The following is a 27,992-nucleotide window of genomic DNA, read 5'->3' on the forward strand; positions in this document are numbered from 1 at the left end:
AAAGGGAAACAAAAAAGTATCTACATATTTTGTTGTCTTTTCTAATAGGGAATCAATCGATGCCACTATCGGCCGTCCTGGGGGTCGGGATATTGACTTGTGAATTTTAGGGATAAAGTGTATGATTGGAATCTTTGGATGATCTTTAGTCAAAAATCGCTTTTCTTTGGTATTGATAAGACCCAATTCATGCCATTTGTCCAGCATGACATTATACTCCACTTTATACTGAGGATATGGATCGCCGGGTAGTTTGACATAACTGCTAGTGTCCCTCGGTTGTCTTTCCGCCCCCCTTTGGTAGTCCTTAGTAAAGTCATATATAACAAGATCCTCAAACAAATCAATTTTGGTGCAGATAATGTTCGAGGGATTAAATCTGGACTTGTTTCTCATTTTACTAGGAGCTGCCATACTGATGTTAATTTCTGTTGGTAGTTCTATTTGTCACTCATCATATGTATGCATATTTTCAAGGAAAAACTTAAGTTGCAGGGACATTGAGGTGAGAACTTAACGCAACAAAATCCCTGAAATTCAACCTTAACTTTGCGCCCCCTGTTGCGCATTCCATGACCACAATGATTAAATCACAGATCACATCAGCCAATGAATTGCAGGATTTTGCGTGCACGGCTAAGACGAGCAATGTCTGGAGTGCTTTTATTTGCGGCTAAATGACTGCCCCTGTTAACAGTGCAACCATGGCTACAAGCAAACAATTGGGAGATTTATATTACTGAAACTGCATAAAATAAATTACAATAGATATTGTAATATATTGTTGCAGTCTGTGTTCAATTTTATCTATTTTTGTAACTTAAAAGGTGGCCCTTAAGGAAAGAGGGTGTCGATTAGGGGAGGAAACACATCAGGATTAAACATACAACAAAGGGAATTAAAATAAAAAGCAAACATTTTTTTAAAAGGGTGGGGGAAAATGACAGGTAATCTGGTATTCAGCGATTAACTTCTGCCGTTCCTCAAATGTGGCACGTCCCTTGACAACCCATTCGAGAGAGATCGTCTACACATGACTTGCATCATGGAAAGATCAGAAGTCGGTAAAACAGGAGTCTGTACAGTTGACACTGCTGCTGAAGTTGAGGCTTCATTTGCAGTTTGTAATGTTGTTGCACTGGTGAATTGGAGTGCTGCAGGTGTTTCTGATGTCTGTTTACATAAAGAATGGGACCCGCGCATTTCTATTTTATTATGTTTGTGAACTTTCCGTTAGTCATTATCAACATTATCCCGGTGGATTCACTAGGTGATTAACCAGAATAGATGTTCCCAGGCTTTGAAATGGAACATTGGAAGGCCCACGTCATTGAGTTTTGTTCTGGAATGTGCAAAGTACCTCCTACACATTTTATCTGCCTATAAAGGTAATTGTGTACTGCTCCTACAATGAGAGGCGTCCTCCATAACCAGTAAATTAAGGATCTCTACTGCAGTTAAAGTTCCATTCTATAATTGCTGACTGCGGATGCCTCACAGACCGCACCAGACATTTTCAATGTCTAGCACGGTTACCACAGAAATACTATGTTGACACAGCACGCACGGCACATTTGTTTCATCATGGAATAGGAAAGACACAATTAAATAACTCTCTTGCAACATGCAGCAGTGCTCTCGCACTTATGACAGACACTTTTACAGCCATACTTTTATTGCGCTTTGTTCAATTAGATTACAATCTTCATCGAACTTTGGGATATCCATAGTTGAAGACAATTTATTTTCACTCAAGATCAGTACTGCTGAGACGTTTCCTTTTCAACCTTTAATGATAATCATCCGCTACTTTTAACATCAAGGTGGTTACCCAGATATGATCATATTTACCAACACATAATGGTGTTCCTCATGATTCCCACAAACTGGGCAGTCATACTCGCTCCGTGGGTGTCATAACTTATATAGATATCACAGAGATCATTATTTCTCAACACTATGTATACCAGTTTGGGTGAATCAACACAATACTTTTTTGGAGCATTACGCCAATCCACAATCACCATTACCCGCAGCCACTGGGCCAGCGGGTTATGTACTCACTCTTTGTGAAGCACTGAAGTACTAACAATTAACTAATTGGATGAGAGATCAATTATAATCATTCTTACATAGACAACAGCTTAAGATGTTCTCATTATGTTTTCTCTCTTTATGCTGTCTTATTGTTGTCTTTCATACATATATCTTGTGGCCTAATCAGGGTTTGCAAACAACATTGCATATTGACTCTTTTTTATTATTAAATCTACATACGCACCATCCTGTTCATGATCAAATGTATATGTACTATGATTGAGATGCCACAATGGGTCATATGTACTCTTTCTTTCTTTTTGATCTTTATACTTTAATCTTGGGATAAATACTGTACATTGGTATGGTTTAAACTACACCGCACCTTGGCAGGGAATATATGGCAGTCTTTTGATGTCATGCTGAATGCTATTGATTTTATTATGTACATTTATGAACACTTATGGATATACACACACGTGTGATAATATTGTGTTGATCAGACAGTATAAAAACACCCTGATGAAGGACTAATGACAGTCTGACATGCAGTGGCAGCTATTAGCATCTGCAAGCAATTTATTTGATTAAAATTCATAATTATTTTGAACACGTTTGTTTGGTACTTCCATCTATAGACACAAAAAGACTGGGAGAAGATTACTACCAAGGTTATGTAACAAATTAAATTTACACAAAGAGTGGTTTCAAGGGTGTGTAGCCCACACCAAAGGCTAATCAGCCTGGGTCACTTATTCGTCAAAGAACATCCTCTGCCTCTTTTCTAGAAGAGTGTTTTTTAACTTTAAAGAAGTGACAACTGTCAGCTGTGGTTTTCATTCCAGTTTCCTTCTTCCTTGGTGGTGATGGATTCGGAATCTAAATGATACCGTCATCACTGCAGGAACTCTCATGGTCGGACACGTTGGAATGTCCCACCGGGAAGGAATATGTAAAACAATGAAAATGACAACATGAAAAAGACAATGGGCCTCATTACAAGTGTTGCGGTGAGGCAACACCAGCGCTGGTAGTGCTACCGGCACTGTTGTTACCTCGCCGTAACATTACGAGTTTGCTCGTGGGTGCCGCTCTGGACACCTGGTCAGACCAGATGTCCAAAGCGGCACCCGCGAGCAGACTAGGAGGCTAACAACAGTCCCATCATTAACGGGACCGTTGTTAGCATCCTCCTATTAGGGCTCAATGGGAATGGGGACATACCGGGTCCAGGTCCCGAAAATGGGAATTACCGGATCGGCAAATGTCGGAATGGCCCGCTAATTCTCATTTTTCGGCACCCGGGTCCGGGTTTGGCAGTAGCCATGCCGGTAAAAACGGCATGGCTACCTCCAAACTCGTAATGAGGCCCAACGCCTCAAAAAATGAAAAAGTAAAAATAAATAAAAGGTAAACAAAAAATAGACAAACTGAACAAATTGCAAGACAAAGGAAAATAGGATTAGGGGAAAAGTGGATAAAAAGACCAAAGCATTTTCAGGGTAAATATCAAAAGTGCTTGCAGGTATTGAACAACCCTTTCAGTAGCAAGTACAGAAAACAATGATAAATGTAAACTTCTTTTTTACGAGCGTGGTGATTATTCGCGTCTACAAACATCTGCGCCAGCTGATTGGACGGCATTGTACTCATGGAAGTCGTAATATGCTGTGATACGGCATGGGCGTAGCTGTGTCAATACATCCGAACGTGCGATTGCACTTTCCTTAGACACGGCTAGCACTGATGCGTAGGCGTGAAGCTGCAGCACATAACATAATTGGCTGGAGGGTGATCCGTAGCTGCGTCAATGTAATTCAACATGCTATTGGATGATTCTGCACATGCGGATTTCGTGGAACATCATGGGTGTAGTTGCGTAAATGCATCTCGGTGCTCCAATGGCTCCTTTGTTGATGCAGCAAGGGGAGAGAGGAGCTCACAATGCACTTAACCTGTGGGAAGAGGTGTCAAGTAGTGGAGCCAGGTCAATGCAACTTTCGATCCGTTGGCCAGACCATCTCGTGCAATTTCCAATACACATCATCCACATCATCCTAGGATACTTAAACCATATGATTTATCATAATTGATGTTCTCAAGCTTTCTGACGGAACATTAAAAGGGCCACGTCTAAGTGTTTTCTTGCACAATGTTAAATATAGTCAAATGTCCAACTGGTGACAAAAATATAAAATAATAAAAATGACAACTCTAAAAAGACAATGCCACAAAAAATGAAGCTACCTCTCTGAACCTCTCTAGCATTTGTAATGACTCTTCAAATAGAGTGTTGCAATGTTTAAATACTCTGGCTGTTGCTAGCACCACTTTTAATAGGTGGAGGTTAATCATGCACAACCACTGCTCACAGCTGCAGTGAAAATATAACCCATTAACACTGTTTCCACCGCCTCACTGCCCGGTGCCACCAAGATAATATGGCAGGCTGCGGAAATGGGGTAATGGTACATCCCCTTTCCCATGGAGTCCCATAGGATTCCATCGGAATGGAATCACTCAAGCACCGGCACTGTTGCTAACAGTGCTGGTGCTTTAGTTGAACTCTCAGCAGATCAGGCCTGCCAAGAGTTCCGAACCCCTAGAAGCAAACTTAGCTTGTCGATCCGGAAACAGGGCCGGTACATTGCTACCAGATGTGTTGCGACCAGTTACAAAGATACTATCAAAAGAAAAAGGGACCCAGACACTCTCATATTTCCCTGTTCATCAGAATGGAAGCCACCAACAAAAATAGCTTTAGTTTGTTAACTCAACATGAAACATACAGAAGTCTGCTACAGTCACACTGCCATTGTATGAATAGTTGTGCTCCAATAGAAATGCAAATGCATTTTTCACATTTCCAATATATATAAACTGTTGCCAAAAGTTCTTATCTTTTTTGGCAGCACCATTTACTAAAACAAACAAACAATCTGCAATGTCACACTTCACTCCTAGAATGTTTCTTTCCTAATAAACAACTTCCAACATGTATTCCGACCCATTTTCTACATATACAGCAAGACCACTTCATTGTTAGCTCATAAAAACTTTAATTACCTAAATAACAATGTAGGCCATGGACTTGGCCATGACAAAGACTGGGGTCACTGCCCGGCACCAAATGCAATAGCTAGTGGCCGGTTAGTGTTCAAAAATACCAATGTGCATGATTAAAAGCCATGCCTAGTAGCGCATCACTGTTTTAAAATATACAATGGGCAAAGTTGAAAGCTTTAGTCAGTGTCCATAGCTAAATGCCATAGCTAGTGCCCCTTAACATGTTACAATATTCAGTCAGCACAGCCAAAGGCCGTAGCGACAGGCAAGTATTGTGTTCAAAACCATGGCTAGTGGCTGGTTAGTGTATTTAATATAAAGTGGACATGGCCGAAAGGTATAGCTAGTGGCTAGTTCGTTTTGTATAATAAACAGTGAGCACCATCGAAGGACATAGCTTATTGCATTATTTTAAAACAAACAGTGGACATGGCCAAAACATGTACAAACTGCTCAAGGTCAAAGGCCATGCTAGTCACCCATTTATAAGTCAGAATATATAATGGGCACAGCCAATAATTGTTGCCACTGGCCAATATTGTGATAAAGTCCATGGCTTGTACCTGATCACTGAATATGATATACAGTGGACACAGTTGAAATAAAGGCCAACATCTATGGTTGGTAGCCTTAGTGTTTTATGGTATTCATTGCAATGATAGACATATTAAAAAAATCCAACAGGTGATGAAAATATAAAATAACAAAAATGACAACTCGAAAAACACAATGCCACAAAAAATGAAGCCTCCTCTGAACCTCTCTAGCATTTCCAATGACTCTGCCAATAGAGTGTTCCAGTGCTGCCACTATTTCAAGACTCTAGCTGTTGCTAGCAGCACCTTTAATCAGAGAGGACAATTATGCACAATCACCTCTTATAACTACAATAAAAATAGCCCACACCTAAGCCAATAAAAGCTGCATCCCACTATGGGCCAGACCATCTCCAATTTCCAATACACATGATACACATCATTCCAGGAGACTTGCACCAGATCATTTGCCATAATTCAAGTTTGCAATTTTTGTGACGGAACATTAAAAAAGCCATGCCTTTGTGTTTTCTTACACAATGTGATTTTTACTGTGCATAATTTCTCTTAAATTTTCAATTTCCTTTTTGATTGATTGTACTTCTTTCCAACATTAATTAATAGTCATTTTAAATATTTTAATTAATCCAGGATTCGTTTTGTGAGTAATTGTGGTGCTTCTTGTTTGATTCTTCATCATACTTGAATACCTTCTTCATCTGCTTGAAAATATTTCAAATATTTTGAAGGAATTGAAGATATGATGCACTTTAAAAATAATTGTGTTGGTTGTATAAACAATTTATAGTAGGCAGACCAACTATATGTATTTGGTGAGTAATATTTTTTACTTTTGTACATATATATAAAGAATGGACTTACAACATGCTGCATGTGGTGTATTTTTGTTTCCTTATTTTTGTTCAACAACTTCTTTTGTATTTATTTCTTCTGTAGGATAATCGTCCTGCATGTAGTTTTCTGCTGTAGTGTGGTAGATTGAAATACTGTTTGTCACTTCAAATATTGGAATTAGAAATAGAAAAACAGCACATGAGAACAGATAATCGAATATTTATATTAACTTTGATTCATTGTTCATTGTCTGTATCGTGCATAGCTGCCAATAGCATTTCAAGTACATCAGATGCTGTTGAAATATTGAACTGGAGAATGTATTTTTATAAATGATGTTTATATATGCCAATACAACTGTAGATTATATTATATCATTCTATTAAGACTTTTTCTACATAGTACATATTTATTGCATGAGAGTAAAGTGTAGTTTTAGGAGATTGTGCTATTTCTAGGGTACATTTATTCTTTGATTAGATATTTCAAACATGCAGCCAATTTTATAAAGAGAGGATTTTTATTGTTCAGAACATTTAGACACATTGGCAGACGGTAAAACTGGAACATGTGGAGTTGACACTACTGTCAAAGTCGAGGGTTCATTAACTATTGGTGGAATCGCACTGGTGGAATCACCTACTCGACGTGCTGCCAATTTCCATGCACATAACACATGAGACCCAAGCATTTTTATTTTGTTGTGCTCATGCAATGTCCAATAAGCATCATACACATGATCCCAGGTAACTTGCACCAGATCATTTATCATAATTGATGTTCCCAAGCTTTAAAACGGAACATTAGAAGGGACAAGTCTTGTTGTTTTATTCCACAATGTACACTGGACTTCCTCCTCCACCTCCATTTTAAAGCACTATTTGTTCACCTTAAATATCTCCAACTGTCTACACACAATTTTATTCTTATGACTTTCTTCCTGGTGTTGATGGATTGGGGACCCAGATGGTATTATCATCGCTGCTGCTAATCCCATGAATAGACATGTTGACAAATGGCACAGCAACCATTTTTCTACTCGAAAAAAAGGAAACAAAAATGCCCACCTTTCCATAGCAACCATTCAAATCAATGAAAACAAAAATAAACAAACAGGTATTAAGTGCTAGTTTGAGACATAATCCTCCTGTATTAAATAGCAACCATTGAAAGTGTGAACAGACTTTCTATCCCATTCCATTGCAGAAATCTTTCTCAGTTGTAAAATTCTGGTCTGTCTTCCGAGCAAATAAAGACCCTATTACTACTAGAGTCTAATGGAACACAATCCTAGTAGCAATAAACCCGCAGCCAGGGGGGCATTCCTGCATCAGATAGTGCACCAGGGTCTTTATTAAAGCCCTCACATTGGTCAGACCTGTAACTATGGACATGCTAAATATTCACATAAACTCCATAAAAGAACCAGTGTGCCCAGTAAACTGCCATTGACCACCAGTACTTTTGTATCAAATAACAGTACAGCAGCAAGAACATTTTAAAAAAAAAACAGTGTTTCCAATTTAAGCTGTTGCACATGAACTTCAAATAAACTATCCCAATATTTTACAACCTCTAATTTGTGTACTAAAATAGCATTCCTTAACACATACTGCAATTATCAACATATCAAATCAAACTTTCAACAAAACAATGACAAACAACTGATTAATGCCACTCATATTTTATCACAGGTAACATGAACTGCACAGTGTGAGTTCTGCAGTCAAAATGAGAAAAGTAGACAAAATAGGGAGTTTCATACTTTCCAAAATCGAAACCAGAAAAAGATTGTGAGAAAAAAAATAAAATGGTTGAGATATTCACTGCCACCTATCACAATAAAGGACACATTTACAACATGAACACCCGCCAATTAGAAACACCGAAACACATAAAAAATCCTGCCTAGCGTGACTACTAGCTTCAAATAATCAACACGGCTATAAACGTTACTTTTAGCCACGGGTACATGTATATTTTCTACAAACTAAGAACCAAAGTAAGCCAACCTTCAACACTTTAAATAAGACAAGACAACGCCTAAACATACAAAATAACAGACACAGATGACATTCTGTGCTATATTATCCACATAACAATACGATTATTGCACAGAAATTGTATATTTATATATCCAGCTATAAATATAACTGCACCTACAGAGCCAACCAATGAAAAGACAAAAAGCATTGACGCGCCTACCCACGTGCGTTTCATACACATGGTTATACAAGACTCATATATGGACGTTTCCTGCTACCCGCAGCTATTCACAAAAACTATGAATTAAAAAATGTACTTCCACTCCTCCAAACAAGTGTTGCTTGCACAGATACCAGCCCCCCTCCACTTCCCATGATCCTCCTCCACTCCCCAGATCTCTCTCGATTCCCCAAAACACTCAATACATCTATGATACTTCTCCATCCAAAATGTTGCCTAACCGCGGCTACCACACATCCACAAACACAAAACATTCCATTTGTCTTAAAATAGTGTGGCAGCACAGGGTACCATGTCTACCCGCGAATAGCAAAGCTGCGCACTGGATAGCTACTGAGTAGCTGCAAAAACAATTCTACCTGGCTTATTTTTTATAAACATAACTCAGAACACCTAACTGATGAAGAAAATGCAATGTAAATACACAAATACAATAAAATAAAAAACAAGGTTTTTACTATACCTGCGGTGTCATTTCATTGACTTTCATCATAAGCGTGGTTACATAAATTGGATGAAAAGGGGGCCTCACTTCAGGCTACTACAATACAACTTAAGATATCAGTACAGTCCCACACTACTCATGTAGTTCTACATAACAGTAAACTGGGTAAACAAACATTCCACAGCCACAGAACATAATACCATAAGTAAGAATACACAAACTTAAAATACATTGTACGGGGCATCCAAAAGTAGAATACTATTGATCCTTTTTTATATTAATTTTGTTAAACTAATTTCTTCTCTTTTTCTCCAAAGTCTCACATATACAAAAGCCTGAAAACACAGTCACTGATTTTTCACTTCGACGTCACTTTACCTTTAGAAATAACTTTAAAGAAGAAATGAAACACTGACACCCCAAAATATACTACTCGTTATCTGTAGTCCTTTGTAGCCTCGGATATAGCTGCGAATGTTGGCAAAACGGACAGTAAAAAAATGCTTTCCTGCTTCCCCAGCACCTCACCAAGTGCCCCCCTCATCTGTGCCAACTCCCCCCACTCCTCATGTGGCCTCCTCACCTGCCCTGTCGTATCCCTTTCCCCCACAACACATGCTGTTTCTGCGACGCAGTTTGCTTTCAGATGTCGGCTATTCATGGCTATAGCCAAGGCCATGGAAAGGTTTGTTCTGCAAACTTAGTCCCTAGACCCCCTCCAACTCCAAAATTTCACTTGGTGCCCTCTAGCCCCCCACCTCTAGGCTGATGGCATTTGCATAATTTCTGACCTGCAAATAATATTTTTCCTGCATTTAATTTTCCCATATCCTCGGCTATAGCCGCGAATACCACTTGCATTAGATAAAAACAAGTTGTCGGTCATTTCATTTCTAAAAACACCCAGTTTTGGGTAAATTAAATATCAGTATCTATTTTGGAAAGGGGGCACCTCCTTCTCCATCAAATATTTAAAGAACTGCTGCACGGAATAACCTCAAACCACACACGGATCGCGAGTCAACACTTTGTGCCCAAATTGTTTCAGACCTGGTCCAAATCAGTCCAGCGGTTTGGGCATTGCGCTTTGGCACAAATTGACCCTATTTGTCCATGGGAAAATTAATGGAAAGTTGGCCACACTTTTGATTATTTTTATTTTTGACGCTAATGACTTTTACATTTTTTAACAAATCATTACAAAACTTTACAGTCTGGGGGGGCTCGAGGATCGTTAATCACTTTTGGAATTTCGGCCAAAACCATAAATCGAATCAAACGTTATTAACAATAGAAATTTGAGGGGTTCCTATGTGTCTCTGACTCACCTTAACTATAGGGCGAAGACCGCCGCCCTATAATACATGTACAGTTAGGTTGAGTATCAAGATACACAGGAAAGCCGGAAAATAAATTGCTACTAACTTTTGACTCATATGACGGATATAGCTGAAAGTTTGCAAACAAAATTGTTGTCACACCACCATATTTGGGGTGCCCCCTTCTCCCGCAATTATAGCTATATCTCCCATGGGGCTTTGCAGGAGAGATGCTTTTTAGAAATGAAAAAGTTGCCATTTTGTTTGTTTGATACAAGAGATAACCGCGGTTATATTGGCAATAACCAAAGCTAACAGCAAACAAGAAGTGGAGCAAATTCCATTTGGAGGAGGAAAAAGGATGACATGGCATTAGTCTAGAGGTGGGGAGGGGAAAGAGGACACTATGTGAAATTGGGGATTTGGGGTGCTGGGGACCAGGTTCAGGGCTCGAAAGTGTTCGCATAGCCATGGATTTTCTGCAGATTATCGTGGTTATAGGAGCTGGAAAAAAGTGCATCACATGAAAATAACCACGGTTATTTGCAGGCCTTTACAGATAACCAGGGTTATTTCTAGTTCATTGCCCATATAATAGCGGTTATAGAAAAGAATGTTTTTAAAAAAACACAAAAATTAGGTTATTAGTGGGTCAAACAGAAACATATTGGGGGAACATGTACAGTGGCCACAACCAAAGGCCATGGTTAGTGGCTCAGTAGTGTTTTAAATATATAGTGGGCATGCCTGAAGGCTGTGCTTACTGGTCAGGGCATGAGGGCCTGGATAGTGGGCTGAAAGTCATGTATAGTGGCCACAGCCAAAGGTCTTGGCCAGCTAGTGGGTTCAAAAGAAACATATTGGGGCAACACCTACAGCGGAGATGGCCAAAGGCCATGGCTAGCGGCCTAGTAGTGTTTTAAATTACACAGTGGGCATGGCTGAAGGCTGTGCCTAGTGGGCCCAAAAGAGATGTATAGTGGCCATGGTCTTCCCCTGATAAACCAAAAATGTTCTACCCATAACTGGCTTCCTAACCCACCCCAACTTCACATGGTGTCTTCTTTCCCACTCCCAAGCTCTATTGCTATTGCCATTGGTATTGGTATTTGTATTGATATAGTGCCTACGGCCAGGCCATCTAAGCGCTGTCGTTCAAAACAATCAGTATTCCCCTACGTTATTCGGTCCCTGCAAGGTCTTGGGGGAGTTCATTCCAAATAGCGCTTTGAGTTCTTTCATTTGCACTTCTCGCAGTAATATCGCGGGAATCACATCCATCGAGCAAAATAAAAATCGTGGTTTTCATTTAATTTCTCTCAGTCTCTTTGCTGCAAAGCACCAAGGCTGATATATATTTAAAGGTTTTAAGGAACAGGAGGCACCCCCATGTCTCTGTAAAATATTTTTAAAACTACTGGATGGATTTACCCCAAAGCAGTCAAGCAAATTAAGTCAATGCTTTGTGCCCAGACTGTTTCTTATTTGTTCCAGATCTGCTAAGCAGTTTTCACGTAATGGCTGTTCAAAAACTGCACTTTTTCTGAAAGGGGATTAGGCTGAAAACTGTGTTTTTATGTTTTCTTAATAACTTTTTCATTATTTAACAAATTGTTCCCAATATTTCCAGTGTGGGGAGGAGGGGCCTTGACATCCTTTTTGTTTGGAAAATTTCATCCAAGTACCTTCAGCAAGGCTAAAGTTATTAGCCTTGCTCAACCTCTCTGCTGCAAAGCACCATGGCTGATATAAAGGTGTTAAGCAGCAGTGGGTACCCGTTCTCTGTCGAATATTTTAAAAACTACTGGATGGATTTACCCACACCAGTCAAGGAAATTAAGTCAATGATTTGTGCCCAGAATGTTTCTTATTTTGTCTAGATCTCCCAAGCGTTTTTCTCGCTACGGCTGTTCAAATATTGCACCTTTTCTCCATGGGAAAATGAATGGGCTGAGAACTGTGTTGTTTTTTTTTTCTCATTTATGACGTATTGTTCCCAAAATGTGCAGTCTGGGGGGCCATGAAGAACTTTCAGTTTGGAAAATGTCATCCACATCCATCCAGCAAGTCAAAAGTTATTAGCATTAGCATTTTGGGGAAAAAATAGCTGTGTTACATTCTCCACCTTGGTCCATTCAGAGCTTCCGGATGCTGGTCCCCTTGGGGGGATGCAATGTCCTTTGAAGCCAGGGTAGAAAAAACCTATTTGACTGGTTCCCCAGTACAGCCAATGCATTTATTTATTTAGTTTTCCGGAGCCCAAAACGCAATGCTGTTGGAATAAAACATTAAAAACATTATATTAGATTTTAAACAACCCCCCCCCCCTTACATTTCTTGGCAAGGACAGGGCCTTAGTCAACATTACACTTTTAAAACAGATATTTTTCTTGTTTGCAAAAGCCCTTTGTGACACGTCGTGAATTCTGCTGGGATGTCCCTTTCAAATTCGGCCCTGAAGCCAGGGCAGAAAAAACCTGTTTGATTGGTTCCCCAGTACAGCCAATGCATTATTTAGTTTTCCTGAGCCCAAAAGGCAAGGCTGTTGGAATAAAACATTATATTGGATTTTAAACAAACCCCCCTTAGATTTCTAGGCAAGGACAGGGCCTTAGCCATCATTAGACTTTTAAAACAGATATTTTTCTTGTTTGCAAAAGCCCTTTGTGACACGTCGTGAATTCTGCTGGGATGTCCCTTTCAAATTCGGCCCTGAAGCCAGGGCAGAAAAAACCTGTTTGATTGGTTCCCCAGTACAGCCAATGCATTATTTAGTTTTCCTGAGCCCAAAAGGCAAGGCTGTTGGAATAAAACATTATATTAGATTTTAAACAAACCCCCCTTAGATTTCTAGGCAAGGACAGGGCCTTAGCCATCATTAGACTTTTAAAACAGATATTTTTCTTGTTTGCAAAAGCACTTTGTGACACGTCGTGAATTCTGCTGGGATCTCCCTTTCAAATTCGGCTTTCTCTTCCATCTGGATTCCAAAGATTGTTTGCAGCCCTGGTCAGTTTCTCTTTCATGGCAATCTGTTCAAGGCACAGGTCCACTGAAATTGACATATGCACATAGAGCTAGGGTATCTTTTGAAGAGTTTACCTTGACATTTTGTAACATAAAAGTCAAGCATTTTTCTGTACGGCTGAGAGTAACGTTTTTGGTGATTTCCCAGATATTGCCTGACAGCCTGTCATTCGGTGAGAAATGCTTTCTTTTGCTAAAGCACAACTGGAATATGGCTGATAAGAGCATCAGGGCGACATCATTTTAAATTTAAAATGTTTCCTTTTTCCAAGGGCAATTTTTTGCTAGCAGCTGCTTTTCAATTCTCTTCTTGGGTGCACCTAAGAAAACACACTGGCAGCCTTTGTCTATGTGCTCCCTGATCCATCTTGCCCAATAGGTGCTTGGCAAGACAGTGCATCCATCATTTTGTAGCTGCAAAACACAGTTTTAATGCGAGGCAATGGTGCTCAAATGAGCCAGCTCAGCCATTCTTCTGGTAACTGCTGAAGTGCAGCTTGGTGATGGAGGGGAATTCTACTGAGTAGGTAGATGTACCCCACAATCTGAAGTGTTGAAGTGAGATGACTGGGTTAGCTGTAGAGGTTCAGGATGTGATTGGCGGATGGATGTGTGACTCCTTGAAAGCATCCAATGAGTGAATCTTGAGAAAATGGTAGTCGAAAGGGTACAAGGGCTGCCCCTGTGCTACAGGGTCTGCGGATACCACGGTAGTCCACAGGCGGCACGTGCCACATCGGGACAGCTGCAAGAAGGACAGTGATAGGGAAAATGTTTAATGGCATGATTTCTAACATACTGTGAAAGTTCCTTAAAACCATTTCTTAGCTCATCCAATTCTTTAGACAAGTTCATGATTTTATTATTTACAGTTGGGGATAGGACTACTCTTTCTGATTCTTGGGATTGTGTATTATTAAACTGAGGCATGGTTTCTTCATGAAAACTATGCATTGTAAGAACAAAAAAATATTAGTTTAGTAAGGTGTGCACAAAATACATTATTTGTTTACATTAAAATATGTATTGTATACCATAAGAGATGTTATCGTCTCTCTTTTCTTCTTTTGGGAAGTTCTCCTCTAATCATTCAAGACTGCTTGCCACTTCTGTGAGAAAAAAGTGATTATGTCTTATAACACATGTTTATATAATGAAAGCTAATACTAGAGAAATAAATACAATGCACTTACTGTTCAGTCAGAATATGTTGTTCAATAAGCACCTGGTGTTTCACAATCTGTATGTAGAGTTTAGTGAGGAGATTATTTGAAGTGTACATTTATGGCTTGTGATTGGTGCATTCCATTGTAATGTGTGCTAAATAATTAATATTTTTTAATGTAAGTGTCCGCGGGCTCCCTTTCTGCCATATTGGGGGGATAATATAAAGAACCTGTAGCAGATTAAAGGTGCACTAGTAAAACCCTATGAAATTCACTGAAAAAAACATTAGAGACGTTATGGTTAAGTTGCACCAGAAACCCATGAAATTCAGTGAACAAACTTTGTTAAAGGAACATTTTGGTTACAAGTAAAACCAAAAAAAACCTTGAAATTCGCCCGTTATGGTATGCTAAGCAACCATAAATCACACCACCTCGATGCACTGCTAAGACTAACTCCCAGGGCATCAAAGCTGACATCACAAATGTCATTGATGACATCACATATGAACTTAACTGTGATAAAAAGTCTCTAAAAGGGGTTGTGTTTATAATGTTAGGAACAGGATGTGAGGGGTCATCAGGAGATCTATCATGAACTACTACATAGGAACCTAATCATGCATACACATATGCAATGGCTGCAGCATGCACTATAGAAGTACAATATTTTTAATCTGGTAATTTTGAATACTAAATTAATGAATGAAACCTTATCAGAGTTGTCAGTAATGAGAAACATGAAATAGCTAATAGCTAATAATTGAAGACTTATTACATACTTGTGTTAGTACAAACAATACACATCAAGACCTACAATGCATACAAATCTGAGGCAGATACAAGGAAACTTAAGGAGGAAAGAAACAATTCCACAAAAAATGACAGTAACATTATACTTTATCATGAAGTAGACAAATGATTTGTGCGTTTGAGGCTTGCTTATTTCACCAAGTATGTGTACCATGCACTGAGGCGAAATCCTAAGGAAAGTGCCTTAACAACATACAAGAAGGTTAATGTGTACATATGTAACACCTTTTAATTGGTAAAATTGTCTCTATCTGTGAACAAAATCATGTGGCCTACATATGTCAGTGAACATGTCCGGTCCTTGCCTGGTTTACCTCCTTTTTGACTGGCAGGGGTCAATCAGTCTCTTTCTCCATTTTCTTCTGCTCTTCATTCTCTTTCTTGTGGGGTCCCTCAGGGCTCTGCCCTGTCCCCGATGTTATTTAACATCTACATACAGCTGCTGATGGGCCTCATACGCCCCCTCAGCTTCAGGAGCTACTCGTATGCCGAAGATACCCAGATCCTGGTCCGATTAGATCTCAACAGAGGCGGGGTGGGGGTTTGTCTCTGAGAGTGCCTATTGGCCGTGGGAGACTGGATGAGTGCCAACTGGCTGAAGTTAAACGGGGACAAGATGGAGGTCTGGTGGTGAGTGCCTCCTCTCAATCTTGCTCTTGGTCTTCTGACTTCTGGCCTTCCTCACTGGGAGATTTCCCGATTCCAGTGACGGTAGTGAAGAACCTGGGGGTTTATCTCTCTGCCTCTTTATCTATGGCCCCGCAAGTTAGTGTGGTCTGTCAAACAGGGCATTTTCTACAGAAGGTCCTCCTGAAGGTTCTGCCTTTCCTGCCCCCTCCTCTTCGGCCGGTGGTTGTGGCCTCTCTTATTTCCAGTAGGCTGGATTATTGTAATGCCCTTTATTTGGGCCAACCAGCTGGCCTAATCCATTGACTTTTGCTGCTCCAAAACTTGGTGGCTCGGATAGCCACAGACACTCAGTATGGCTCTCACATCAGCCTGGTATTACATCATCAGCATTGGCTTCCTGTGAAACAGAGAATTGATTTTAAATCCCTCGTCCACCAAGCTTACCATCAAGCTGGAGCGGATTTTCTTGGGGATAATTTCCAAACTTACATTCCTGCTCAACCATTGCATTCTGGCAATGCTTGCTTGGTTCAGGTCCCCATTTTTCACCTTCAGTGAACGTGTGGTCAGGTTTTCTCTGTTGCTGCAAGTGAACTATACAACAGCCTCCCCATTCAATTCAGGATGACTGAGAGCCACCTGCTCTTATGCCATTTGTTAAAAACCAAACTTTTTGTTCAGTTTTAGGGTTGGTCCCACTGTTCTGTGGAAATCCTCATGCCAAGATGCCCTTGGGCATGTGTTATTTGCGCTATGAGTAATTTTAACATAGCATAACATAACATAACAAAAAGAAGCAGGCCAGATATGTCATGTTATTGGTGATGTCATCAATGACATTTGTGATGTCGTCTGTGATCTGGGTGTTAGTCTTAGCAGTGCACGGTGGTGGTGCGAGTTATGGTTGCTTAGCACACCATAACTGGCAAATTTCCAGGGTTTTGCGGTTTTACTTGTAACCGTAGCATCACTTTAACAACGTTATTTCACTGAATATGATGTTTGGAGAACAATATTTTTATCTTCAATAATGAGATATTTCACCAGATCCAGGGCACCGCCATGGGCACAACATTTGCGCCATCGTACGCAAACCTAACGATGGGCAATTGGGAAAAATCTGTTGTGTGGGCAGAAGAAAATGAGAAATATACTGAGAAAATAATACTATGGCTACGCTACATAGACAATCTCTTTATCATCTGGAATGGGACCACACAATCTTGGTGTGAATTTGTAAAATTGTTGAATATGAAATTTACAGAACGTCATAGTCAACAATTCGTTGTATTTTTGGATGTGCAAGTTAAAATTGTTGGACAAAAAATGGGGTGGGAGTTATACAGAAAAATCAAAAATCAAAGGTGCCAATGTTCCCCTACATGCAAACAGCGCACATCCTAAGAATCTACTGTGGCGCATTCCATATTGTGAATTTATTCGTATTAGACGAAATTGTAGTGACTTTAAAGATTTTGACTAAGCTAGCCAAGTCACAGCCGAAACCTTTCTACGACAACAAAATCCGTAGAAAGTTATTGAAGATCGTACCTAAAAGTTCAAGAGACGGACAGACAAAAACTGTTGACAACATCTAAATATGACTCACAAAATGCAGCAGAAAAAAAATAGTACAAGATTGATTTTAACATTTGGAAGCCATTCGCAACCAATCAAAAACATTGTAAATAAATATTGGAAAGTCTTAGGTAAATTACTAAATGACTGCCTAGACATAGCTTTTCGTAAAAGCACTTCAATTAAAGATCTGGTAGTAAAAAGTTACATGGTTCCTGACAACAGCAATGTAGGCAAACACTGGCTTTCTGGTGGAGGTGATGGCTTCTTCAAGTGCAGCAGATGCAAAATTTGCAAATATGGACTCAACTGTAGTAACTATACTCATTCTATTTGAAAATTTCCAATTTCAATCAAGGGCAAAATTACATGCGAGTCAGAACTAGTTGTGTACGTCCTGACCTGCCCATGTCTGAAATGGTATGTGGGCAGTATGAATTTCAAATTAAAGGTACGAATCTCACAACATATAAGAGTTATCATCAACAAGGATTGTGCGTACCCTATGGCCAAACATTTCTCGGAATTTCAAAATGGTGACCCCAAAACATTAAAATTTTTGGCATTTATAAAGTTACAACTGGTCTTAGAGGAGGGGACAGCAAAAGATTACTATGGCAGGAGGAAACACAATACATTATTGATTTTGAAAGTAAAAATCCTGTCGGCCATAATGTTAATGAAGAATTATATACCTTTTTAGGGGTCTAGAACACTTACAACCATTATGTTAGAAATTAAGATTCCTTGTTAAATTTATGCTGTTTCTTGGTCTCTTGTTTTAGAAATTTTAACACACCATTTTTTTCAGTTTAACTTCATAGGAAAGCACCATGCACTTTGTGAAATAAGGACTTATTTTACATTGTTGAGGGACTATATTACATTATCATAGCAATTGATACTAAATTGTATATTGTCCTTCAGATCGGCTTTATAAGATATGTCACACACACATATAAAAACTGAAAAAAAGAGAACTAAAGTTGTACAACAAAGTATTATGTAGGCAATAATGATATTGATTCGATTTTTTAGCAATGCAAATTGTATGGGTTATTTGCAGAACTGAGAAAATAATCATTGTTGTAGACCCAATGACAGGTGCTTGGAAGTCATATGTTTATTTATGCCATTGATCTGTAAATATAGATCAGCCGATTCTTATAATACATAGATATGCGTGCATTGCATTCATAGCATTAGTATGAATGTTTATTAAATAGAAACTAAACACTTGATATAACGCCACATTTTCAACCATCTAATTCAGCATATATCATTCTACCATAACATATTATATGGTTTGAATGCAGGACATGTGTAAGATTTGCTTACACATTATTGACACGATGCATCACACTGAAGTATAGCAAGTGTCTAAACCCTTGAAATCTTAGAAAATGTGCAGTTTGTTTAAGTGCACTCTGCAACAATGAAGGAATGAACAACTGCTAATATATATGACAGCAATGCGCCAACAGAACCATTTGGGCATAAATAACTTTATGAAAATGCTAATAATTGCACATCGTACACTTTATTTAGTCCTTACCAACATGGTCGACTCCTGTGCAATAGGCCAATATAGTCACCTTTTCACTGTTTACCACTTTGGTGTGCTGAAATAGGATTCCTCCTTTGGGAGGAGCCACTGTGAACAAGCCACAAGGATGTGGTGAAACACGTCAGGCTGCCTCTCTGGCATTTATGTAACTGGGGAGCTAATGCATTTTAAACTGCACTAACTAAATAAAGGTTGTCATTATTCACGACCTCAGCAGTTAATGTGTAGTGATTCTGCGTGCTATTTTTGAAAAGCTGCTATTGATCCACGCTATGGGAGTGCTGCTCGGAGGAATGGTGGTTCATTCGCCTTTATATCTTTTTATATACATATAATCACACGGCCTGCGGTAGTGGCCATGTAGCAATGGTTAAGTTGCTAAAACGGTAGGAAGAACACCTTTTGGGCGGCTTATTACTTCGCTCCCCCTGGATGAATCCTCACCAAATTTTGCACAAAAAGTATATGGCTCGCTGTGAATTGTTCTGGCAAGTTTGGTGAGATTCCGTCAAGGGGGGCAACATTTTAGGGGGAACATTTGTTTTTCCATAGACGTAATGGAAAAAAAACAGTCATCTGATTGGCCCATCGTATGACGTGAAGTCCGTGGACATTGGGCGCACCCACTGATTGGATGGGGAAAAGCATGAAATGCATCAGTTTCCCTGAAACGCACACCATGTTGTATTCACTGACTTTTGCCAGTGTCTGCGTACACCGCGGTAGAAAAAAGAGAAAAAAAGCGCAAAACTGCACTTGTCAGACTCAACAAACAATCTCTTGGGAGGTGGGGGTGATGAGAATGGGATGGTATATGACCATAACGCACACCATGTTGTATTCACTGACTTTTGCCAGTGTCCGCGGACACCGGGATAGAAAAAAAGAGCAAAACTGCACTTGTCAGACTCAACAAACAATCTCTTGGGAGTTGGGGGTGATGAGAATGGGATGGGATATGACCATAAGAAGCCATAAAACTGGTGTTTCTCATCCCTGAGGTCTGCAAACACTCCAGATGCCCTTGAACATCTCTGCCTGTTTCTGCATTACAGGGTTGGGGAAAAGCAGTTTTTGGACGGCTTATGACTTTGGCACCACTCAATGAAACTGCATGTAATTTTGGAATTTTATTCTAGACCTAATTCTGAATGGGTTTGTAAAGTTTGTTGGGATTCTGTCGAGAAGGGGAAAAATATCCCTTAACGTTTTTTGAAAGTTTTTCATTGAATATATATATATATATATATAACACATTTCTGGCTCGAAAACCAACAAGAATGTATGATGAACACTGAGGTCAAGTGTGGAATAAGTCTTTGTTATTCTGCCATTTGCAATTGTACTGAATCTATGTGATCACTGCACCACCCGTAACTGCACTGACAAAAATGTTGACGCCAATTATGGCGTGGGGCAAAGAGATCACTTTACCCATGTCCCCTACCCTGCATACCCCTACCTGCACCCCCCACCCTGCTTACCTTTATGCCAGCACACTTCTGTGTGCACCTCTGACTCCCCGCTATCCCTGCAGCGCCGGTTCTTCCCACTTGCGTGGCTCGGAGCTGACGCTGCAGGGCACTTTTTCCCCCCCAACGTTCTTGTCCCCTGTTCACCACAATGGTGAGGGGGGACACCCTGCAATGTCTGACTCCTGTTACTACCCCAAAGGAGAGCGGGGGACACCCCCTCAACCCCCACTCGGCTTGGGCGCATTAATGGGAGTCAGTATTTTGTACACCCCCAAAGTCGCAGTGACTGCGGGGTGCACAAACAAGGGCAACATTTTTGTATATTCCCATTGTACCGTCACTTGAAATTGGACTTTAGTAATGCATTAGCATTCTACTTAGTCAGTGGCCTGCCCCACCTTTATTATATGCTTGGGCCCTATTCCACCCTTGAACTCAGTGTTCATCATACATTTTTTATTACAGTGCATATTTGGATTTGGTATCCTATTTACAGTTCCTTGCAGATTTGTGAACGGCTGTTAGCATATTGTGATCTGCACACTTGTGCCACTATTGTACTTGGCAAATATTCTCTAAAAGCGCAGGAGACACGCATTTTCTATATTTGTTGTATTGTATCACTGGATTGTTAATTTTCTTGTTTTGTTGTTGAAACAACTGTGTTTGCGTATTTATGCAAAAGGTACTCAATTACTTTAGTAACTGGGTACTGCGAAATTCACACTTTAAATATTGGGAATACACAACCAATTACTATGCCGCTGTATACATTTGCTTTCGATGATGTTACCTTCTGCGATGTCCTATGATCCCTATCATATTTTTATGAGACGGTTTTTAGACATAAGATTTTATGCATTATATTGCACATTAAGCGTAATTTACTCAATATTGTTTAGTGTAGGGAATTTGTGCAAAAAGACTAGGTAATATCTAATAACAGGTAGCTGGTTTTTCCTCTAAAATGAGCTAAAAGTGCACATTGAACGCTCTTTCAAAATTGCACTCTGATTTTGAATGAAGAATCTAAGTTTTGATATGCCAGTCCTCTTGCTATATTGTTGAATGGTGTTACGCAGATTTCCCACACAACGTTTGTTTGAATGGAATGTTGGAAACGTATGATGTAATAACAGCCTGACAAAGCCCTGGTAGGGGTGGAACATGTGGCGATTTGTTTCAGGAGTGTTTGCACCTTGCTATGTTTCTGTGTTTCTTTATCATGAAAGAAATCCACTAAACCTATATTTCACAGATGCGTGGCGGGCCTCCTCTTAGGACATGTGAGTATACCTCATGTAGTGCGAAAGGATTGTTTGTAATATACATATTACAGGGCCTGCGGTAGCAGCCGTGTAGTTATGGTTAAGTTGCTCAACTCATAGGAAGAGCACTTTTTGGCACATTATAAGTTTGCTCCTTGTGGAAGAATCCTTATCAAACTTTGCAAAAAAAAGGATATGGCCTGCTCTGAATTTTTTTGATAAGTTTGGTGAGGTTTCATCAAGGGGGGGGGGGGGAACATATAGGGAGAGACCATTTTTTTTCCATAGACTGAATGGAAAAAAACTTTGCTCACACCACACAGTTCAAAAACCACTGGATGGATGTTCACCAAATTTGCACCAGGAGCAGCGGTTTGGTCATGAAGGCGCGCTTTTGTAAATTTGGTGAAAATCCGTCCAGTAGTTTTTTTTAAAACAGGAAAAATGTAGGTCTAAACAAAAATAGTGATATCTGGCTTTGCTCCGTGGACTCATTTTCCTGTTCGCTCTGCGGACCGGACTCAGATTGTCTGGGAAGACGGCATCATGTCTACGGACAATTAACGCACTCCCTGATTGACTGGAGGGAAGCGTGATGTGTGTCACATTTTCCTGAAACACCCGCCATGTTGTATCTGCAGATAAACACGGATAGCGCAGCGGCGGAAACATCTGGAAAACATGTTTTGGGCATCTGGTGTTTGGTAGAGGGGCTGCAAAGTGTGGGGGAGTGAAAGATGGTTGATATGATGTATTTCTTTAGGTGGAAGAAGACTGTGTGGTGTCTGCGGTCACCACGGCAGTCCGCGGGTAGGTCCTCAGGCGAGCAGGTTATGTGGTGACTTCAGGCAGGTTTCATTAGGGTAGGGGAGTGGAATGTAGATGATAGGAGGATGTTTATATAGGCTGTACTAAGCTTTGGTAATTGTGGCAGCTACTAGACTCTTGGGTGTATGGCCGGAGTCTGCCCACTGGCTGCAAGTAGTGTAATAGTATGTGTGCAGAAGTGGGCAGGGTGTGTGGCTGGTGGCTTATTGGAGTGCCCTGAGATTTTTGGGTGTGTCTTTGCAGTGGTTGGTAATTGTGGATAGCTACTCTAGTGTTGGGTGCATGGACAGAGAGTTTTCCTAGTGGCTGCAAGTAGTGTAGTAGTATGTGTACAGAAGTGGACATGGTGTGTGGCAGATGGCTTGTTGGGGTGCCCTGGGATTCTTGGGTGTATGATAGTCTATGCATTGGGAGGTAATTGTGGGCAGCCACTACAGTCTTGGGTGCATGGCCCCATGCACCCAAGAGTCTTTGAGTCTGCCCACTGGTTGAAGTACTGTAATAGTATGTGTGGAGAAGTGCACAGGGCCTCAGGCGGCTGGCTTATTGCACCCAAGAATGTTCTTACTCATTGCACGTACTGGAATACTTTGTGTATAGAAGTGGACAAGGTCTCAGGTGGCTGGCTTATTGCACCCAAGAGTGTTGTGACTACTGGTTACATGTACTGTAGTAGTATGTGTACAGAAGTGGACAGGGCCTCAGATGGTGGTTTATGTGTGTGGGTTGTGGCCAGTGTACAGATTGTTGGGTTCATGGCTGTATTATGCTGTGGTAATTGCGACCAGCTACTATGCACCCAAGAGGCTGCTCACTGGCTGGAAGTAGTGTAATAGTATGGTGGCTTATGTGTGTGGGTTGTGGCCAGTGTAAAGATTGTTGGGTGCATGCCTGTATTATGATGTGGCGATTGTGACCAGCTAGTAGACTATTTGATGCATGGCCAGATGTCATGCACCCAAGAGTCTGCCCACTGGCTGGAAGTAGTGTAATACTATGTGTACAGACGTGGACAGGGTGTGTGGCAGTTTGCTTATTGGACTTCCCAGAGGGTTGTGGCCAGTGGGCAGATTTTTGGGTGCATGGTTGTTATGCTGTGGTAGTTGTGGCTAGCTACTAGAGTCTTGGTGCATGGCCAGATGCATGCACCCACGAGTGTTCCCATTGGCTGCAAGTAGTGTAGTAGTATGTGTACAGAAGTGGACAGGGTGTGTGGCAGGTGGTTTGTTGGAGTGCTCCGAGATTCTTGGATGTATGATAGACAACGCAGTGGGAGGTAATTGTGGGTAGCCACTACAGTTTTGGGAGCATGGCGAGAGGCCATGCACCCAAGAGTCTAAGAGTTTTCCCACTGATTGAAGTACTGTAATAGTATGGTGGGTTGTGGCCAGTGTAAAGATTGTTGGGTACATGCCTGTATTATGCTGTGGTGATTGTGACCAGCTAGTAGACTCTTGGGTGCATGGCCAAAGGCCAAAGGCCATGCACCCAAGAGTCTGCCCACTGGCTGCAAGTAGTGTAATTCTATGTGTGCAGAAGTGGACAGGGTCTGTGGCAGGTGGCTTATCGCAGTGCCCCGAGATGTTTGGGTGTATGATAGTCTGTGTAGTGGGCGGTAATTGTGGATAGGTACTACAGTCTTGGATGCCTGGCCGGAGGTGATGCACCCAAGAGTCTGCGCACTGGCTGGAAGTAGTGTAATACTATGTGTACAGAAGTGGACAGGGTGTGTGGCAGCTGGCTTTTTGGACTGCCCAGAGGGTTGTGGCCAGTGGGCAGATTTTTGGGTGCATGGTTGTGTTATGCTGTGGTAATTGTGGCTAGCTGCTAGAGTCTTGGCTTCAAGTACAGAAGTGGACAGGGTGTGTGGCAGGTGGCTTGTTGGAGTGCCCTGAATCATAGTGTGTGCCATGGATGTGAGTAATGTAATAGTATGTGAATGTAAGTGGACAGGGGTAGTTGGATGACTTATGTGTGTGGGTTGTGGCCACTGGGCAGATTCTTGAGTACTTCATTGTATTATGCTGTATTGGTTGTGAGCAGTCTGTAGAGTCTTGGGTGCATGGCCATAGGCCATACACCCATGAGTCTGTCCACTGGCTGGAAGTACTGTAACAGTATGTCAACCGAAGTGGATAGGGTCTCAGGTGGCTGCGTTATGTGTGTGTGTCGTGGTCAGTGTGCAGATGTTTGCATGTATGACTGTATTATGCTGCAGTGGTTGTGGCCAGACCCTAGACTCTTGGGTGCATGGCCGGAGACCGGAGGTCATAGGCCATGCACCCAAGAGTCTAGGACCTGGCCACAACCACTGCAGCATAATATGGCATGCAGGCAAGATTGTGACACTGGCATATGGATTGCCCAAATATGTGTATAAAATGCAATTTGCAGATTACAAAGAAGCATGACACGAATAATTGTATGCTCACTGTATGTATTGTTGAGGCACTGTGCACCTTTTTTTAATGCAGTGCAGAATACTGTTCAAGTGGCAATAACAGATTTGAATATTGTGCCATGTAGAAATGCAGGAGAAATCATTGTTTCTTTGTCTGTGAGAAAGGAAAACATAACCTGTTAGGGTAGGTACTTCATAATGTTGTATTGCATTCCATTTCATAAATTTGTGTACTTGGTGGACCCTCGTAATTAGTATGTCACAAGTACTATGCTTTAAACAAGTCTACTGTGAAATGTGCTCAGGTACTGTGTTTGTTTGCATAATCATTGGGTCTGTGGGAAAAAAAATCCATGCAGGATGAAAAGAAATAACCTCTACATTCATTTGTTGTTATGTGGCACACTCTGTTTCATTGACGTGTGCACTACTTACAGCAATGCTTAAGATGGGTATCTATGTGGTCTTCTGGTTATAAGCACTGTTGCAGTAGGAGGAACTGAAATGGTGTATGATTTTCCTTTTGGAAGTGGTGGTCCTATTGTTGCAGTTAGATACCAGTTGCTGTATTCTAACTGTTTATCTGTTTAACTCTTTTTAGCAGTATTTGTTTATGCGTTCATTTGCTTTTGATGTTTTCTAAGTACTGTAGTATTGCAAACTAATATTGCAGAATTGTGGGGGCAGTTAGATACCTGTTGGTGTATTCTAACTGCTGCTAGTTTGAAAGTTGTTGAGGGTATGTTTGTAGCACTGTCATTGCTGAAGGTTGATTTTGGCAGTTTGACCGCTGGAAGTAATATTTTAGTACTGCGGGTGCAGTGAGATGCCAGTTGGTGTAGTCTGGTTGTTTATACTTAATAAGTGTTGAAGGGTTTCCTCAGAAGAACTTTCATTTTTGATGGTGAATTTCAAATGGTGTACTAATGGGAAGTACTATTGTAGTATTATTGTTGCAGTTCGATACTGTTGGCATATTCTAACTGTTTACATTTTCTCAGTTTTGCAGGGTATGTTTTTAAGAACATTCATTCTTGTTGGTGGATTAACATTTTTCACTATTGTGAAGTGCCTTTGCAGTACTATGGGTGTAATAATATACAGTTGCGTATTTCTTGCATTGGTATGGGCATTGTTAGATAGCTGTTGCCTTATTGTACCAGTTGGTCATTTCAGAGGTCATTGAGGACAGTTTGTAGACCCTCATACTCAGTACTTTTCTTTTTAAGTACTATCTGGAAAACAATATTAGTGTGCCCTTTGTACAGTTTTTGTTTCTGTGAATGTAATCATTGGGTCGTTGGGGAAAAAACTGTATAGCAGCGCAACTGATGACTTCATGGGCCACTTGCTGTATGCTAAATTGTTTTAATTTCACGGTAGGTTATTTTCCTTTTTCAATTACCTATGTGATGGTGGGTATTGGGCAGTAGGTTATGCTACTTTTGTAGATCAGTGAGTACATTTTGGTTTCAAGAATATTATGTAGGCATTTGGAAGATTTGCTGGTAATCTCTGCTTCAGAGTAATGGAAGTATCATTGCATTCAAACTACCCACATATCTTTTTAATGTACGCAGTATAGTGTCCTGCAGTGGTTGTTGCACCCATGTGGTAGATTATGCCCACTGTTGTGAAGGTTTTCTTGCCAAGTGATACTTGCCCATGTGTGAAGCTAGTAAGCTTGCAGTTGTTTTTGGTACCATCTGCATTGTATCGTAAAAGCATTACTGTTACGTATTGGCTATGTGATTGTATTCGTAAGGCGAACGATTGTCTGAATTGCAAGTAGTACATAATATGCCATGGTTTGCATTTTGTACTAGCTGCTGAAATGGAATGGATTCACAGTTGGAAACATTTTGAAAAATAATGCATCGAAAAAAAGCCTTTTTTTACAGGTTAAGTTTTTTTTTAATACTAAATTGGGTGTTAAGGGTTAAAGAAAATGGGGCTAGGGGGGACCCCCCATTAAAAAAATGCATTTTTTCGATGCATTTTTTGTCGAAACTTTTGCATTTGAAACTTTGACAGTTTAAATAATCACTATAAACCCAATTTCTTTGGAGGTACTGTTGGGAGATCATGTATAATTTGTGTTTGCTCTACTTTTCTTTTACAAAGTTTGCCTTTTGGAGGAACAGGGTACATTTTGAGATGGGGTGTGTAGAGTAAACGTAGTCAGTTGTACTCTATGATGCAAGGAATGCCAGTCTTGACTTTACTTGCATCAAAATTGACTAGAAATAGTCCTTCAAGTGTACGTAGGCATGACAGTGCTACATAACTCATGCCTTCTTTAAAGACTGTGCTGCCAATGCCAATCAATTATTGATCTAGGGTAGACCTTGCGATTAACAAATAGTGACTGCATATGCTGAAGACAGAGAAGATTATTCTCTGCGTACATATATGTCTTTGAAAAGAAGGAATCAAGCTGTTGAGCGTCTTATACTTTTAACTTCTGAAAGTTTGTCAAAGTGAATGTTGACAAACTGAATACTGTTGTCACGTGGGTATGTCTGGAACCCAACAATTGTACCAAGTGCTCCATTAACTAAACCTTTCTCCACGTCAATGTTACGCTTTAGCATCACTCTACAGTTTAAAGACAATGTTAAAATGTTCTCCAAACCAGCTGTGTTGGGGATAGGGTTTTCTAAGGTATTTAGTCGTGCTGTGGCTTGATGACACACATGTACTGTCATACTGTGCATGTCCAGTTTGTCTGTGGAGTAAATTTGCACTAGTGGTT

This window comes from Ambystoma mexicanum, chromosome 5q (genome assembly GCF_040938575.1).
Source record: "Ambystoma mexicanum isolate Mex_15411 chromosome 5q, UKY_AmexF1_1, whole genome shotgun sequence".
NCBI classification, from domain to species: Eukaryota; Metazoa; Chordata; class Amphibia; order Caudata; family Ambystomatidae; genus Ambystoma; species Ambystoma mexicanum.